Source organism: Vigna angularis, chromosome 8 (genome assembly GCF_016808095.1).
Source record: "Vigna angularis cultivar LongXiaoDou No.4 chromosome 8, ASM1680809v1, whole genome shotgun sequence".
Taxonomy (NCBI): Eukaryota; Viridiplantae; Streptophyta; class Magnoliopsida; order Fabales; family Fabaceae; genus Vigna; species Vigna angularis.
Window position 1 is genome coordinate 6,722,075 of NC_068977.1, and position 5,930 is coordinate 6,728,004.

The 5,930-nt window shown below is 32.0% G+C and overlaps 1 non-coding gene across 1 annotated transcript; it reads left to right on the top strand.

Annotated features, from left to right (window-relative positions):
- Positions 1-1,547: 1,547 nt before the first annotated feature.
- Positions 1,548-3,453, top strand: LOC108345809 (polynucleotide 5'-hydroxyl-kinase NOL9; the record flags this gene model as incomplete). Its single annotated transcript, XR_008244851.1, has 6 exons — positions 1,548-1,755; positions 1,888-2,070; positions 2,181-2,361; positions 2,598-2,692; positions 2,868-3,258; positions 3,368-3,453. It is a non-coding gene; the product is annotated as a polynucleotide 5'-hydroxyl-kinase NOL9 (transcript).
- Positions 3,454-5,930: the final 2,477 nt, after the last annotated feature.

Genomic DNA, 5,930 nt, shown 5'->3' on the forward strand with positions numbered 1-5,930 from the left:
ACCCCTCAATTCAAGCTAATACTTCCAATGCATCACTCTAACATATTTTATTTTAAATTAACGGTTTACATTAATTACATGCATTTGATTTTTTATTATCAAATTATTAATGATTTTATGCAAATTAAGTTCTTTTCTTTTCCATTAATGAATAATTAATAATTATTAAATAATCATGATGTATCTTGATCAATTGTAAAAATCTAGAAAATGACATTTTAGGAGTTGTAGGAAATTAAAAATAGTAAAACTCGACTATTTTAATATTAAATGATTTTAATATAAATAGTTTTGTATAATCGAGTTTCACTATTTTAATGTCTAATACATATTTGGTAATTTAATTTAAATTTATACCATTATCATATATTTGGTAATTTAATTTAAATTTATACCATTATCATTTCTTTCTAAATATTGAATATTTAATAATATCATGTATACCTTTTCAATGATTTTTTTTTATAAAAATTAACTAAATAAAATTGAAATAGTAAAAATAATATCAAACTGTTAAGGTTTAATGGACTATAGATCTGGACAGAAATAAATAATCCATAAATTATTCAAATTCACAAATTAATCACTAATATTAAATATAATAACTATGAATTATTTGACTTTTAAAATTTAATTATGATTAAAATAAATAAATAATAATTTTTATTGCAATGTATAATTCAAAATATATTTTTGAATTTTCAAAATAATTTAAATATTTATTAATTATATCCATAAATGTGAAACAATCATATGGTGGAAGAAGAAAATTGTATTCTAAATTAGGTTAACACAAATGATTCATTCACAAGATAATTGTGTAAATGTATTAGTTTTAGTGCATCCAATCATTCTTAAACTAAATTTATACATATTTTTTGACCAAAAACTTTATTAAAGTCATGCAAAAATACCTTTTACAAAAAATATCAAGGTTATACTATAGTTAGTGTAAAATTTTGTCTGTCTCATGAAGAATATTTTACATATTTTTTGTTAAGAAGGATATTTTACATACTTTTTATAAAGTACATTGATAAAATAAATAAATATTTATTTTAAAAGTAAATTAAAAACTAAAAATATATTTAACTACAATTTTAATATTATTAAATAATTCTGTTTGATGTATAAAAAGAACTGTTAACGAGATCTACAGTTATTTTTTAAATAATATGTAAATATACTTTACGTATTTGATAAACTTATATGCAGTGTGTCTTACTCTTAAAGTTTTCATTTCAAACAAATATTAATTAGTATAGCCCAACAAAAGTAACAATTTTCAATTTTGGGGCAAAAAAAGGAAAATAAAACTTATACAGAAAACGTCTAAACCAAAACCTACTTATATTTTTAGGAACTGATTAGAAAAATAATTAAACTTTAGAATTAATATAACTGTGATTACAAATAAATTATATCAGTCTTGAATTGAGAGGCACCACTAAAAAAGCAAATAAACTAAAAAAAAAAATAACACTTTGGGAGTAAAATTATAAAAGGAAGAACTTGAGTATTTGGGTATTCCATGATTAAACAGGTGATGGACTTGCTGGCTATCTGTCATTTTTTTCTGCAACAGGTGTCTTTTCCTTGGTGACGTTTCTTGTAAAAGAGATCCATCAACATACTTAAATTATGTCTTTGCCATTTATGATTATTACCAAAAGGAGTATGGCATCTCTGTGAAAGGAGAAAATCCTTGTAATATCAAGTTGCCTCTTATTGTGAATACTTCTGGCTGGGTGAAAGGTAAGCTCACTTTTTTCAGCTGTTAGTCTGATTCTTGTTAATCCTGCATTTGTACTTGAAACTATTTCTTGCCTAGAATTGTAGTGATATGTACTCTATTATGGTTGTTCCTTGGTTTCTCTGGCATTGCAGGGGTTGGTTATGATGTATTAGTGGACATGTTGAAATATATTTCTCCAACACATGTAGTTAAGATAAGCACATCCAGTGAAAATAAGAATCTACCTGCTGGAGAATTCTGGTTTGATGAAGACCAGATGGAACAATTAACCTAATGGAGATAAATTCAGCTCGTCAGGATTCATTAAATAGATCGTAAGTTCAAATCTGATTGAAAGTTGTTATCAATTGCAGCTGCTAGTTTGGCCTTTTAATTACCACTTTTATGCTTTAAGTAACATATAATATCCTTATTTGTTCCCCAGGGTACTTTTTCAGAAGGATGCTCGTCCCCTACGCGATTTACGAATAATGGCTTATTTCAGACAGTGCTTTTCTAGTGATTCAAATATTTCTACTATGAAGGAACTTGCACATGCCTTGGCCTCTCACTGTCCTTATGAAGTTCCCATTGCAAGCATAAAGATGAGGCATCTTCATTGTGAGGTTGGCTTAAATTTTGCTTGGTACCTGTTCTGATTATGAGTCATACCACACCTCAGTGTGGTCGCTACCTTGTTACTTTTATGATTTTGAAGTTAAAGTTGCATATCTAAACCTTCACAGGCACCACAACAATGGTGTCTTGTGAATGAGTTGCCGTTAATGAGTTTTGGTTTTTGATGCATTCGGTCCATTTTTATTTTATTTTTAATTTTAATGATCTACCAGTATCTTTGTAGGTCCCAAGCTCTGAAATATTCTTCAGTCTGAATGCTACTATTGTTGTCTTAGCTGTTGATTTTGAAGGACCTGAAAATTTACTGTTTTGGCCTTGGTAGGTCATTTGACTAACTTCCTGAATTTGATGTGTTTCATTATGTTCTGTTCTGAAACGGCGGATAATTTTTTTACTGAAATACTTCTGCAGCATTGAAATTTTGGATTAAGAAGCTAATAAGGTTGCAATAGTAAAGCAAACTACCTGAAAATGCCCATTCAATGTTTTACAGGTGTCAAGTCTCATTAAAATGCACCCAAAATCCCACTTGTCAGACCTCATTAAAAACGCACTCAAAATCCCTCTGAACGGACGCCATGTGTCAAGCAATAAGGATTAGAAATCAGATAGTGGGATGCAGGTGTTAGCAGAAGAGTGGACGCTCGTTTTGACGTGGGAAGAAAAATGATTTTCTGAAACTTTTTTCCCACTCACTTCTGCATGCAACCATTTTTCTCTCTGATTTCCGAAACTCCATTTTCTCCTCCTTCTCACTACACCTTCTTATCTTCTCTCTAAGAAATCTTACCTTTTCCCTTCTCCGATCACCATTCAGGCACCGTAGAAGCGTTTCTGGCGCCCTAAGCTTCATTTTGAACTGAACAGCTTCGAGTTATGAACTGGTAAGTTTTCTCGCCTTTAGCCGTCCGTTCTCTGGTACATGCAACTCAAGTTCCATTTGCAATTTGTCATCTTGTCTGAACAAATCCTGGTTTCTATTATTTGTTTTAGTTTGAAGAGTTGGTTGAGTGTTGAGGGTAGAGGGAATCGTATTTCAGCGAACTGAGTTTTGGTCTGTAGGACGTACATTCACACTAGAGGTAAGGGAAGCTTATTACTTTAATTTATATGACTATGTATTGCATGAACATTCGTTGACTTGATTTGATATGAAAAATGATTGTGCTATGATATGATGCATAAAATGTATGAAAATTCTATGATTTGGTGGCATGAGATATGAAACATTGATTATGGTATGAATGTATAAAGGTGTGAAACTATATGTTAAGAGCTGAATTTGAATAATATTAATTCTGATAAGAAATTTCCCCTAAGAAAGTAACGTTCGTTACTGAACGGTCCATAACTGTTCAGTTTTATAGTGAATTTAGTTAGTAGTGGATTATTTCATTTGGGAAGAATCCTAGTAGAGGACGAGCGTCTACACTTCGAACTTATGTGCTTGAGCGTTCGGCCAAGCATAGTTCCTTCTTGATATCCTGCTATGAAATATTTTAGTATTCTTAAATAATACTTCAATAGTATCTTGGCATAATTATCCATCTTCTTTTATATCCGTTAGTAGCACCTGGTCTTATACCAAGTGTTCGTTCTAAGCAAGTGTTTGGTCTCACATCTGACACTCGTTCTATCTCCTTAAGCTAAATTTCTTTATATGAACGTTTGTTCAAGCCCTCTAGGGTTCGCTTACTATAGTGTTTAGTCCTTGACTATCACTTGGATTCTTGATACTAAACTCAACTAAACTAAGTATTCACAAGCGTTCGGTTTCTTCCTATGAGACAATTCTAAGTATTATTTTTCGTGCCTTGAAATATTCTTATTCATTGGTTTCACTCTGGAGTCCTGGTTCTTGGTTTGGTCTTTTGATGTTCAGATAGAGTTCTCAAGAGTCGGTTCCTCTAACTGGCTCAACGTTGAAATCGACGTTTGTTCCATTCGTTTGTTGGAATATATTATTGTGCTCGCTATCTTTCTTAAAACCCGATGTCATCCCTTGGTCTTAATCCATTCTCAAATTTGAAGGTCTCTCGGTCTCGCTCTATGTGTTCGGCCTAGTTTTAAGTTCGGGTTGAACGTTCGTTATTTGTAATCCTCATGAATCTTTGTACGAGGTGATTAAATGAGATATGTATTAGTGAAAGATGAAGAAAATGTGATATGAAAATGTTGTGGTTTATGGACGAGCGTTCCGGGGAGGAACGACTCATGAGTGAATATTGAAATTGGTAAAGTATGACTGTGGTAATGCTAAGCTGTTGATTCATCCTGATGTTTCGTGAGTACTCGTCCTCATGTAGAGGAGGGTAGGTCATGTGTGGGAACGACAGGAGATCCTAGTCCTTAGGTGTACTTTGGACAGATAGGATTAACCTCGAGTGGCAGCTGATTAGAATATTCCAATTACTACATCACCCAGGTGCACGAACGTTGTAGCTACACAGATGTCATACAGTCCGGACGGTCAGTCTAGTGATAGGCTTTGTATGATGCATATGTTGAAATTCTCTTGTGTGTTGGATTGTTTAACATATATGTTTATTCTTCAATTAAATTATATAAGCTTACCCTGCATTTTTTCTTGTGTTGTCTGGTTTTGTACGTCCGTCCTTGTCGTTGCAATGATCATCTGTATGGATGTGAGCAGAAGGAGACGAGCTGCTGGAAGAAGCGTTGGAAGAAGAGAATTGGGTAGAAGTAGAGGTGAAGACCGAACAGTAGAACATTCGGCTAATAGTTTGGTTTTTGGTAAGGTGGTCGTTCGATCACCTTTTCCTTTCATTTTGTATGACCGTTCGGTGTTGGTTTTGTAAACCGTTCAGTCAAATATTAGGTATCTTGTACGGTAAAGTTTTGTAGTTATATGTAAGGCCGTTCGGTTCTAACCGTACGCTCTTTTTACTGTTAAGACTAATCTGAGTTATTGTTAATTGTAATTATTTTATTATATGGTTCATTGCTATATTTTTGGGATGTTACAACAAGTCTTGAAAACATTAAATGCCTTGTAAACAAAATGGTAATGCTATTTGAAAGAAATGGTATTATTGAACTTAACTAATTTCAAATTTTGTAAGACAAAAGTATTGTGAACTAAATGTGCATTTGTGAGTTAGCTTGTCTTGTATATCTGTCTATTGGTTGTGAGAAGTTTACCACTGTCTCAGCTTTGCAATGACATATGAACTGTAGTATATCTGGAGAGATCTCTACCTATCTAGGATATCATGCTTCCAAAGATGTTGAAGAGAAAAAATAAAATAAGAATATGACTGTCACAAATCAAAAAGGCTATTGTTCTAGTTGAGTAGTTATGCATTTTGATAATTCTAAGCAATTCATTTTTTAACATATCTTGATTTTTAAAATTTCCTAGTTTTTAAACAGAAAACTTTGATAGATTAAAATCATACTTCTATAAACTTTTGAGAAAGTTTTTTCCTTTAGGGTCAGAATTAGACACAAAGATGATGACTAATAATATAGATTAACCAAAAATAAATTACCATTCTTTCCAAGGTTCTAATGTCTCACAGTCAACTCACGGTAG